The 11,228-nt window shown below is 44.5% G+C and overlaps 1 long non-coding RNA gene and 1 other non-coding gene across 2 annotated transcripts; one reads left to right on the plus strand and one right to left on the minus strand.

The window, feature by feature from the left end:
- Positions 1-1,382: 1,382 nt before the first annotated feature.
- Positions 1,383-2,607, minus strand: LOC134738900 (uncharacterized). The gene is made up of 3 exons (XR_010125153.1): positions 2,463-2,607; positions 2,095-2,162; positions 1,383-1,563 (listed from the first exon to the last, which is right to left on the minus strand). It is a non-coding gene; the product is annotated as an uncharacterized LOC134738900 (long non-coding RNA).
- A 6,342-nt stretch (positions 2,608-8,949) lies between these two features.
- LOC129022243 (U6 spliceosomal RNA) lies at positions 8,950-9,051 on the plus strand. The gene has a single exon (XR_008496321.1). It is a non-coding gene; the product is annotated as a U6 spliceosomal RNA (small nuclear RNA).
- The last annotated feature ends 2,177 nt before the right edge of the window (positions 9,052-11,228 follow it).

Consider the following 11,228-nt stretch of genomic DNA (forward strand, 5'->3'; position numbering starts at 1 on the left):
AAAACATCTGTGGGCCAGATTTTGCCCCACACAGCCAAGGTCCCTGCTGATTCTGATCTTCTAAGATCTCTGAATAAGAAAGAGGACAAGGGACAGGTTGCCCTTTCACTCACATTTATCAGACAGGATTAGGATCAGTTGCACACAACAGAAAACCCCCAAATATTAATGGCTGAAAAAAAGATGGAAGTTTATTTCTCTGTTGTGTAAAAAGGCCAGAGGCAGGCAATGCCACTGATGTGTCAACTCCGGGAAGATGGCTCCTTCCATCCCTGTGTTCTGCCATCCCTAGCATCCAGCCCCTATCCTCATTGTGCAGTATGGCTGCTGGAGCACCGGCCTTCACATCTGCAGTCCAGAGAGCAGAGCTGAGGAAAGGAAGCAGCAGCCAGTGCTTCTCTTTTTTTTTTTTTTTTGAGACGGAGTCTCGCTCTTTCGCCCAGGCAGGACTGCAGTGGTGCTATCTCGGCTCACTGCAAGCTCTGCCTCCTGGGTTCATGCTGTTCTCCTGCCTCAGCCTCCCAAGTAGCTGGGACTACAGGCGCCTGCCACCATGCCCGGCTAATTTTTTGTATTTTTAGTAGAGATAGGGTTTCACCATGTTAGCCAGGATGGTCTCCATCTCCTGACCTTGTGATCCACCCGCCTCGGCCTCCCAAAGTGCTGGGATTACAGGTGTGAGCCACTGCACCTGGCCGCTTCTCTCTTTTAAATATCTAGATACCTGGTTTTCCTCACAACAAATTCTGCTTATATAGTCACATGGCCACATCTAATTGCAAAGGAGACTAGGAAATGTCTTATACCTGTAAGGCAAGGTACCCAGCTAAAAAAAAGCAGATTCTGCTACTAAAGAAGAGGACAGTAGGCCCACTGCAGTGGCTCATGCCTGTAATCCCAACACTTTAGGAGGTCGAGGTGGGCGGATCACAAGGTCAGGAGTTCAAGACCAGCCTGACGAACACGGTGAAACCCCATCTCTACTAAAAATACAAAAATTAGCTGGGCACGGTGGTGAGCACCTGTAATCCCAGCTAATTGGGAGGCTGAGGCAGGAGAACTGGTTGAACCTGGGAGGCAGAGGTTGCAGTGAGCCATGATAGTGCCACTGCATTCCAGCCTGGGTGACAGAGCAAGACTCCGTCTTGGGGAAAAGAAAAAAAAGAAGAGGATAGTAGATCTAGAAGGCTGCTCATTTCTGCTACATCAAATAGCCTGGTAGGTGAGGAGGGTGTATGGATAGGTGGAAAGAGTGTTACCAGGAAGCCAGATTCTGCTGTCCATATCATATGTCTTTGAGCCTCTTTCTGACCAGGAGAAGAAAATCAGTGAGCAAGATAGAAAGAGGCCTGAGTATAATCATAGTGACAACTTACCAAGGACTCGTTGTATGCCAGGCCCAGCACTGAGTCTTGTGCCAACATTGTTTTAGTCCATTTTGTGCTGCTATAGCAGAATACCTGGAACTGGGTAATTTTTATGGAACAGAAATGTATTGGCTTATGGTTCTGGAGGCTAGGAAGTCCAATATCAAGGTGCTGGCATCATTCAAGGGCCTTCTTGCTGCGTCATTCCATGGTGGAAGATGAGAGAGTCCGAGAGGGTAAGAGAGGGAGCAAGAGATTGATCTCACGGCTTCAAGCCTTTTTATACTCAGCATTAATCCATTCATGAGTGTGGAGCCCCCATGACCTAAACACCTCCCATGAGGCCCCACCTGCCAACACTGTTGCACTGGGGATTAAGTTTCTAACACACACTTGTTGGGCAACACATTCAAACCATAGCAAACATCATCTCGGATTATTCTTTTCATCCAGCCTATCCAGTGGGTGGGCCTCATGTTATTGTGGGGTGGGGTCACATCTTGCCTGTGCCAACTGGGATAGGAGACCTGGACATCCAATTGTCTCCCAGATTGATAACCAACCCACCCTTCTGTCTTCTGCCCTACCTGACACCACTTGGTCTTCAGAGATTTCTGGTCCCTCCAATCCCTGAGCCTCTCTAAGATTCTGCAATTTGCTTGTCCTAAAGGCTCCCCGTGAGCAGCCAGGTTTCAACTTCCTGGGTTTCTTGTCAGTCCCCACTCACCATCTGTTTTCCAGCTTCCGGAATTTGGTTGATTCTTCTCATCTGCTATTTTCTTCCTCATACGTTTTCTTTGTCCCAGTAGATAGATGTGCATAAAAAAAAAAAAATCCATGTCATTTTCTTGGAATTTCAGAGAACAATGGAGAGAAATAAGAGTGTTCAACCTGCCTTGTTTAAACAGCAGTCTCCAGCCTCAGTTCTTGACCGGGGGAATCCTCAGCCCTCAGGAGGATTGTATGGTATCCCCATCCTCCCCCCATTCCTTCCTCATCCCGCTCCAGGAGTCCATGGGAGCCCTCAGCACACAGGACTCTCTTCCCCACTCTCTGAGTCTGGGGCACAGTTCTGTCCTGCCTCCATAGCCATACCTGCTTCTCAAGAGCAGGGGCCTTGCCTTCTTCTCTCTACTTCAACAGGTCTGGGCAGGCCTCAGGAAGATAGATATGAGCTCATGGTGTGGGTCATTCCTGAGAAGTCACTTTGGACTTTGAGGAGTTAAAATTCAAAGCTGGGGATGAGAGTCAGGCATTTCTAAATTAGAATATCAAGTGTATTCCCACTGTATTTACAATGGAGGCCAGCATCAACGCTCAAGGCAAAAGCCTGATAGAGTCACATTGGTCCTTGAAAACCTCTCAGGAAGATGCCAGGTGGAGACAGAGGCATTGTCCCTTGCTGAATCTGATACAGCCAGCGTTTTCTCCGGGCCTTCTTCCCCATGTCTTGAGTAAGTGCCTGCTGGAGATCCTGGTTTGGGTTGAGAAGCTGTGTTATGTAGACAAAGTGCATCTTCAGATCCTAGAATCTTCCTCAGTGGGTCATGAGTCTCATGTTGCTCATAGGAAAAGAGGCCAAGAACTAGGGTGACCAACCATCCTGGTTTACCAGGTCTAAGGAGTTTATTTAAATACAGAGTTTTCAGTGCTAAAACCAAAACAGTCCCAGGGAAATTCCCAATTGTTGGTCACCCTACAGAACAACCGTAACAACAGGATTACCTCTCACACACCCTCCTGGGCATGTGCATGTTACACAATTTGTCCACTTTCTGTTGCTATCATAGAACCCATGAGACTGGGTTTTACAAAGAAAAGGGGTTTGTTTCTTACAGTTCTGGAGGCTGGGAAGTCCAAGACAGGGTGGCTGGATCTGGTCAGCTTCTGGTGAGGGCCTCGTGCTGTGTTGTAACATGGCAGAATGCATCGCAGGGTGAGAGGAAGCAAGAGAAAGCCGAGGAAGCTAAACTCACTTTTGTAATGAACTGCTCTCAATAACTCACCCACTCCTGTGAGCATTAACCCACTCCTGTGAGAAAGGCATTAATCCCTCCTAATGACCTAATCCCCTCTTAAAGGCCCCACCTCCCAATACCATTACAATGGGGACCAACTTTCTACATGCATTTTGGAGGAGACAAACCACATCCAAACCATAGCACACACACACACCATAAAATCGTTATCTCCTACTGCTTACCACACCCCTCAACCTCCACGCCCCTCTCACCAGCCTTTTTTTTTGATACGGATTCTTGCTGTTGTCGGCCTGGGCTGGAGTGCAATGACACGGATTCGGCTCATTGCAACCTCCGCCTCCCAGGTTCCAACAGTTCTCCTGCCTCAGCCTCCCGAGTAGCTGAGATTACAGGTGCCCGCCACCACGCCCACCTAATTTTTGTATTTTTAATAGAGATGGGGTTTCACCCTGTTGGCTAGGGTGGTCTCAAACTTCTGACCTCAGGTGATCCACCCACCTCATCCTCCCAAAGTGCTGGGATTTCAGGTGTGAGCCCCCACGTCCAGCCTCACCAGCCCTTTTAAGGGAAATAGATGGTAGAATTGTTTGGAGAGTGGGCTCTGGAACTAGGCTCTGGAAGCTTCAGTTCCAGCATTCATTAGCTGTATGTGTTTGGGCAAGTCACTTCACCTCTCTCTGCCTCAGTTTCCTTATCTGTAAAATTGGAAGAATAATAGTAAGTTCTACTCTGTCAGGTCATTGTAAGGATTGAATGAGTTAATATTATGGAGAGCAGTTAGAACAGTGCCTGTCGTGGAGGAAGTTACACAGGTCACAACTCCTTAACTGAAACTCCAGTGTCTCAGGATCCTGAGGCATTTTGGAATTTAGGGAGTTTTGGGGTTTTGGAAAGCACATGACTCATATAACACACTAGTGGGTAGTGGGATCTGGCTTAGCATCCCATAACGAAACACATTAATATTTCTGCAGAAAACAATATACGAGTATTCATACATCTGTTCAGGTTAGGTTTTGGCTACCCAATGAGTTTTGGTGTTACACTTAAATTATTTTGTTCAGAAACACTGGGATCTCTGAAATGTGGATAAGGGCTTGTAGATCTGTGTAAGGGTTTACTATTATTATTGTTGAATGCGCATCTGATATAACTGCCATGCAGTTGCTTCTTGAGGACAGCTCTGAGCTTTTATGCCCAAGGCCCTCCTGGACTCTTGGAGTTTTCTAGCAGGGCCTTCCTGCACCAAGAGCTCTGAATAACCTTTGTTAGGTCCTCAATTTAGTGTTGTCTCCCTGTTCCTCTCAGTGTGGTAACAGAGGTTGGCAGGGGAGGGGTAGGTTGCAAATGCAATCTCCAGGAGCCTTCCCCCGCCTGACCCCCACCCCCTCAACCCCAGCTGGTCCCAGTGGGGGAGGGGCACAGGTTGTGTGGAAGTGATGAGTAAGCCCCTCTTCTGGCGAAGCTGTTGTGGGTTCAGGCAGTCGTCTGGCCTGCACAGGCAAGATAATGAAGTCAAAGGAGGCTTATGGCCCCTCAGCCGCCCCTGGGCGTGCACAGATGTCTCTATGGCAGACACTAGCACTTGCAGAAAAGCATTGGTGCCGGGTGCGGTGGCTCACACCTGTAATTCCAGCACTTTGGGAGGCCAAGGCGGGTGGATCACTTGAGGTCAAAAGTTCGAGACCAGCCTGGCCAACATGGTGAAATCCCATCTCTACTAAAAATACAAAAATTAGCCAGGAGTGGTGAAGTGTGCCTGTAGTCCCAGCTATTTGGGAGGCTGAGGCAGCAGAATCGCTTGAACCCGGAAGGCAGAGGTTGCAGTCAACTGAGATCATGCACTGCATTCTAGCCTGGGTGACAGAGGGAGACTCTGTCTCAAAAAAAAAAAAAAGAAAAAGAAAGACATGAGGTTTCCCTGACTGAGCCTGGGAAGCTGGAGTTCATTCGTTCTTTCACTTATTCATTCTGGCGGATCCCGAGCTCTGGCAGTTCCTATCTGCATGACCCTGGGTGCTCACCTCAGCCCTCTGAGCCTAAGATTCTACTGTGTACCAGGCACTCTTCAGTCTACTTAGGATACAGAAGGAACCAGATAGTCATGACCTCCAGCCTCATGACGCAGATAATGGGGTGGGGGTAGGGGCAACTAGCTTATTCTGGAGGCTTCCTGTAAAAAACAACGCTTAAGTGGAGGTGGACAAAATCTCCCCATCATGCTGGGGAGAGGCAGAAATGGATTTAGCAAACTTACTGTGAAAGTTACAGCTTAAGCCTTAGAGCCCCTCACTTGCCAGGGGCCTTCCAGGGCCCTGGGAGGGGCCAAGTAATGCACACTCAGGATCACATGCTTTAGTAGAATTTGCCAACGTAAGATGTTTTAACTGTAATTTATTAAGACTGCTGCCCCTCTCACTCCAACTTCCCTCTCTGTCATACTTCCCCTCCTTTTGGGTATTGCCCCAGTGCTTCTGGCATTTTGGGGGATCTAGCTAAGGAGAAGTCGTCACGGAATACTGACATTGATGAAAATAACAGAAGTCGAAATACACCACTACAAAAAGGATGTAATAGATAGCATCAATTCAAAAAAATTTTAAGATTAGTAATCAAGGAAACATAACAAGTCTGGAAATCTTACAGCTCTGATATGAAAGAAACTTGATAGAGGTTCTTCTAAATTTGACAACAATCCTAGAATTTTATGACCTGCCAGTAGTCCCCCCTTATCCTCGAGGGATACATTTCAAGACCCTCAGTGGGTGCCTGAAACCATGGATAGTATGGAATCCTATTTAGACTATGTTTTTTTTGATCCAATAGCCAAGACAACTACTAAGTTGACGAATGGGCAGGTAGTGAAGACGCTGGACAAAGGGACAATTCACACCCCTGGTGGGACAGGGTGGGGTAGAGTGGGGCAACACCAAATTTCATTATGCTACTCAGAACAGCATGCAATGTAGAACTTAATGAATTGTTGATTTCTGGAATTTTTCATTTAATATTGTCAGACTGTGGTTGTCCATGGGCAACTGAAACCTCAGGAAGCAAAACCTTGCATAAGAGGGGGCTACTGTACCAGTAATAAGTTGTAAAGCTGAAAGAAACTTTATCGACCATAAAAAATATGGGGCCAAGCACAGTGGCTCATGCCTATAATCCCCGCATTTTGGGAGGCCAAGGTGGGAGGGCGGCTTGAGGCCAGGAGTTCAAGACCAATCTGGGCAACATAGTGAGACTCCATCTCTACAAAATCTTAAAATATTAGTTGCATGTGGAGACATATGCCTGTAGTCCTGGTTACTTGGGAGGCTGAGACGGGGATATCCTTTGAGCCCAAGAGTTTGAGGCTGCAGTGTACAAAGATCAGACAACTGCACTCCTGCCTGGGCAATGGAGCAAGACCCTGTCTTAAAAAAAAAAAAACGGGGGCCAGGCACGGTGGCTCATTCCTGTAATCCCAGCACTTTGAGAGGCCAAGGTGGTTGGATCATTTGAGACCAGGAGTTTGAGACCAGCTTGGCCAACATAGTGAAACCTCGTCTCTACTAAAATTACAAAAATTCGCCAGGCATGCCTGTTGTCCCAGCTACTCAGGAGGTTGAGGCAGGAGAATCACTTGAACCCAGGAGGTGGAGGTTGCAGTGAGCCTAGATTGCACCACTATACTCCAGCCTGGGCAACAGACCGAGACTCTGTCTCAAAAAAAAAAAAGAAAAGAAAAAAAAATTGATCAACTGTGCTAGAGAAAAGACTACAGTATCTTCTTATTCTCTTTAAAGAAAATGACATTACAAAATCAATGTCACATGAAGAGGTTAACGAAAAAGTATACAACCACAATGTAGGAATGAAATCATTATAGATATGTATCATATTGATGTAAATATGAATGTAAATGTAAATTTTAATTTATGTAATTATGAATAAAAATGTAATGCTATTATGTAAATAATTTATTATGTTACATGTAACTTAACATGTTTAATAACATGTTATGAACTGTTGCTGACTATGTGGCCACAACAGGGGAGGGAATGTTGGGACCCTTATTCAGAGAGACCAAGACCAAATAAAGGACCTGATAAGTCATTTCATTCAACCTGTCACCAGTGCAGGAATCCTCTTCCTGATGACAGCTATCCACTGAGCCTTGGCTCTGTACATTTCCTGGGATGAGGAGTTCACCCCTCCTCCAAATCCTGTACTATCTTGGGTCAAAACTCTGGTTGTGGGAAGTTCTTTAGTCAAGCTGATCACTAGCTGTCGGTGGTTTCCCCTTGGGTCCTCATCTTCCCCAGCACCCCCAGAAATCATGGGCTGCTGCTTCCCATTTTATTATAGCTCTGCGGTGCTACAATGCAGCTCTAGTATCTTGCCCTGGCCTGGGATAACCTACCCTTCTTCAAAGTTTCCTTTTATGTCTTGACTTCCAAAGTCTTCCTCATCCATGATCTCAGAGATTGATCAGCCACCCATACATATATGAGGATGACAATGATGATGATGATAATGAGAACAGCTAGCCAGCACTGAGTGCTTACTCTGTACTGGGCTCTGTGCCGGGTGCTGTATGAGCACCTGCTGTTGGTCTCATGCACACCTATTTATGTTGGTTTTGAGTAACTTGTGCAGGTATACCTTTGATTTAAAATTTTGGTTTCTATGTAGACTATGATAGGAATTTTTGTTTTGTTTAGCCTTCTCTCCTAAGCTTAATGAAATCACATATTCAGAAAGAAAGGACACATTTAGTTAAAACATTTCAAAGACAAACAGCTTAAAAGAGTGATTACCCTAGACCTCTAATAAACAAATATACCCCTCCTCCAAAACTCTTCTTAATGTAAATTTCAGAGAGGAAAAGCCAAAAACAAAAACAAAAACAAAATCGAGAATGTTTGTTAATTTACCTGACTAAAACCTGATAAAAAGATTTTCTTAAGAGCTCTGTAGTTCAAAGTCAACTTAATTAAAAGCAGGTATTCAGACTATAATTTTTAAAATAGAGCCTTTCTGCTTCTTCTGTTTTGGATCTTGTTTTGGGGAATTTTTTTTCAGGTGACGGAAACCCCTCTTTTAATTATATGGTGAGTCTCTCTCTGTTCGCTTCCTTTCTTGTTGGTATGATTTTTTGCTGAAGGAAAAAAAAATGTAAAACTTAAGCGGCTTTCTGCAAAGCTTAAATTTCTTCTCTGTGCTTTGAAATGTAAATTTCCTACCCTGTTGTCTAAAATTCAGTGAGGTACTCACTTCGCAGCACGTATACTAAAATTGGAATGAAGGCCGGGCGCGGTGGCTCACGCCTGTAATTCCAACACTTTGGGAGTCTGAGGCGGGTGGATTACCTGAGGTCAGGAATTCGAGACCAGCCTGGCCAACATGGTGAAACCCCATCTATACTAAACATACAAAAATTAGCTGGGCGTGGTGGCACATGCCTGTAATCCTGGCTACTTGGGAGGCTGAGGCAGGGGAATTGCTTGAATCCGGGAGGTGGAGGTTGCAGTGAGCCAAGATCGCACCACCGCACTCCAGCCGGGGTGACAGAGAGAGACTCTGTCTCAAAATAAATAAATAAACAAATAAATAAATAAATAAAATGAAATTGGAATGATACAGAGAAGATTAGTAGCATGGCACCTGTGCAAGGATGAAACGTAAATTCTGAAGCGGTCCATTAAAAAAAAGTTATTTAATAAAATTAATTAAGGCCAGGTGTGGTGGCTCACACCTGTTATCCCAACACTGGGAAGCTGAGGTCAGGAGTTTGAGAGCAGCCTGGCCAACATGGTGAAACACAGTCTCTACTGAAAATGCAAAAATTAGCTGGGTGTGGTGGTGCATGCCTGTAAGCCCAGCTACTTGGGGGGCTGAGGCAGGAGAATCGCTTGAATCTGGGAGGTGGGAGGCTGCAGTGAGCCGAGATTGTGCCACTGAACTCCAGCTTGGGTGACAGAGCAAGACTCTGTCTCAAAAACAAACAAACAAAAAAAAAAAAAAAGAAAAAAAATAAGTCAAAAGGGATCAAACTTCATTTTGGCTACTCCTGCTTTGGCGATGGCCACAAAAGGGAAAAAGTTTTTCAAATTTTTTTGGTAACTATGCCTTTAGAGTTTTGCCAAGCTAAATTAAACTATGAATATTTATTGAAGATCTAGATCATTTCCAAATAAGATATAATGCTAAGACATTAATTACTACATATAAGTTTAAGCTCATATACTTTTGGTTTCTTATTTCAGAGAAACAAAAGATATTTAGGGGCTGGGTGTGGTAGCTCATACCTGTAATCCCAGCACTTTGGAAAGCTGAGTTAAGAGGACTGCTTGAGGCCAGGAGTTCGAGACCAGCCTGGGCAACATAGTGAGACCTTGTCTCTACAAAATAAAAATTTTAAAGTTAGCCAGGAGTGGTGTTGCATGCTTGTAGTCCTAACTACTCGAGAGGCTGAGGCAGGAGGATCACTCAAGTCTAGGAGTTTGAGGCTGCAGTGAGCTATAATCACACCACTATATTCCAGCTTGGGCAACAGAGCAAGACCCTGTCTCAAAAAAAAAAAAAAAAAAGAGATATTAAGATCCGCTAGTAAAACTATCCTATTCCACATTGAAAAATTGTTCCATTAGAAAGCCTGTGTTTCCAAATATTATAAAATGTGTATTAATCAATTGTTAGTACATACTGACAAAATTACTTCTGGCTGGGCGGTGGCTCACACCTGTAATCCTAGCACTCTGGGAGGCTGAGGCGGGCAGATCACCTGAGGTTAGGAGTTCGAGACCAGCCTGGCCAACATGGTGAAACCCTGTCTCTACTAAAAATACAAAAAATTAGCCAGACGTGGTGGTGTGTGCCTGTAGTCCCAGCTACTTGGGAGGCTGAGGCAGAAGAATCACTTGAACCTGGGAGGTGGAGGTTGCAGTGAGCCGAGATCGCGCCACTGCACTCCAGCTTGGGTGACAGAGTGAGACTCTGTCTAAAAAAAAAAAAAAAAAAAAATTAAGATTACTAAGATTTAGAATTCTGACTAATATATGGTAACTAACACTAGAGACCAGAAGGAAGACAATCCTGTATTCAGAATATGTAAGGAAAGTAAGACATCTTTTTAGGAAGGAAGATTATAAGAAAGACATAAGTATGTGGTTTTTGTTAAAGAGAAAGTGGTTTTGCCTAGTTTAGAGGTTATTTAAAGTCTGTATGAAATTGGGATGAAAGAAGGAAAGAATAAAATAGATTAACTGAATGGATATAGAAAGTTGAGAAAAGAAAGAGGAATGGAAAAATTGTAAGAAGTTATAAAAGGTGTATAGAAATATTATCTTGTGTGGTCAAAGCTGATTGAGATTAGATTATGTATAAGGTTTTATTAAAATTAGGCTTTATATTTATAATGCATTGATGCAAAAGTAGAATCATTTTTCTATTTTGAACTAGATATTCGCATAGGTTTTTTTTTGTTCTTTTTTTTTTTTTTTTGAGATGGAGTCTCGTTCTGTCACCTAGGCTGGAGTGCAGTGGCGTGATCTTGGCTCACTGCGACCTCCGCCTCCTGGATTCAAGTGATTCTCCTGCCTCAGCCTCCTGAGTGGCTGGGATTATTGGCACGTGCCTCCATGCCAGGCTAATTTTTGTATTTTGAGTAGAGAAAAGGTTTTGCCATGTTAGCCAGGCTAGTCTCGAACTCCTGATCTCAGGGTGATCCGCCTGCCTTGGCCTTCCAAAGTGCTGGGATTGCAAGTGGGAGCCACCACGCCCTGCCTCATATAGTATTAATAAGAGATAGTAAAAGATTTTTTTGTTTACCTTTTGAGTAAACTGCTGCTTAAAAAAAAAAAAAAAAAAAAAAGAGAAGAAACGAGGGAGAGGG

Source organism: Pongo pygmaeus, chromosome 21, assembly GCF_028885625.2.
Source record: "Pongo pygmaeus isolate AG05252 chromosome 21, NHGRI_mPonPyg2-v2.0_pri, whole genome shotgun sequence".
Classification (NCBI taxonomy): Eukaryota; Metazoa; Chordata; class Mammalia; order Primates; family Hominidae; genus Pongo; species Pongo pygmaeus.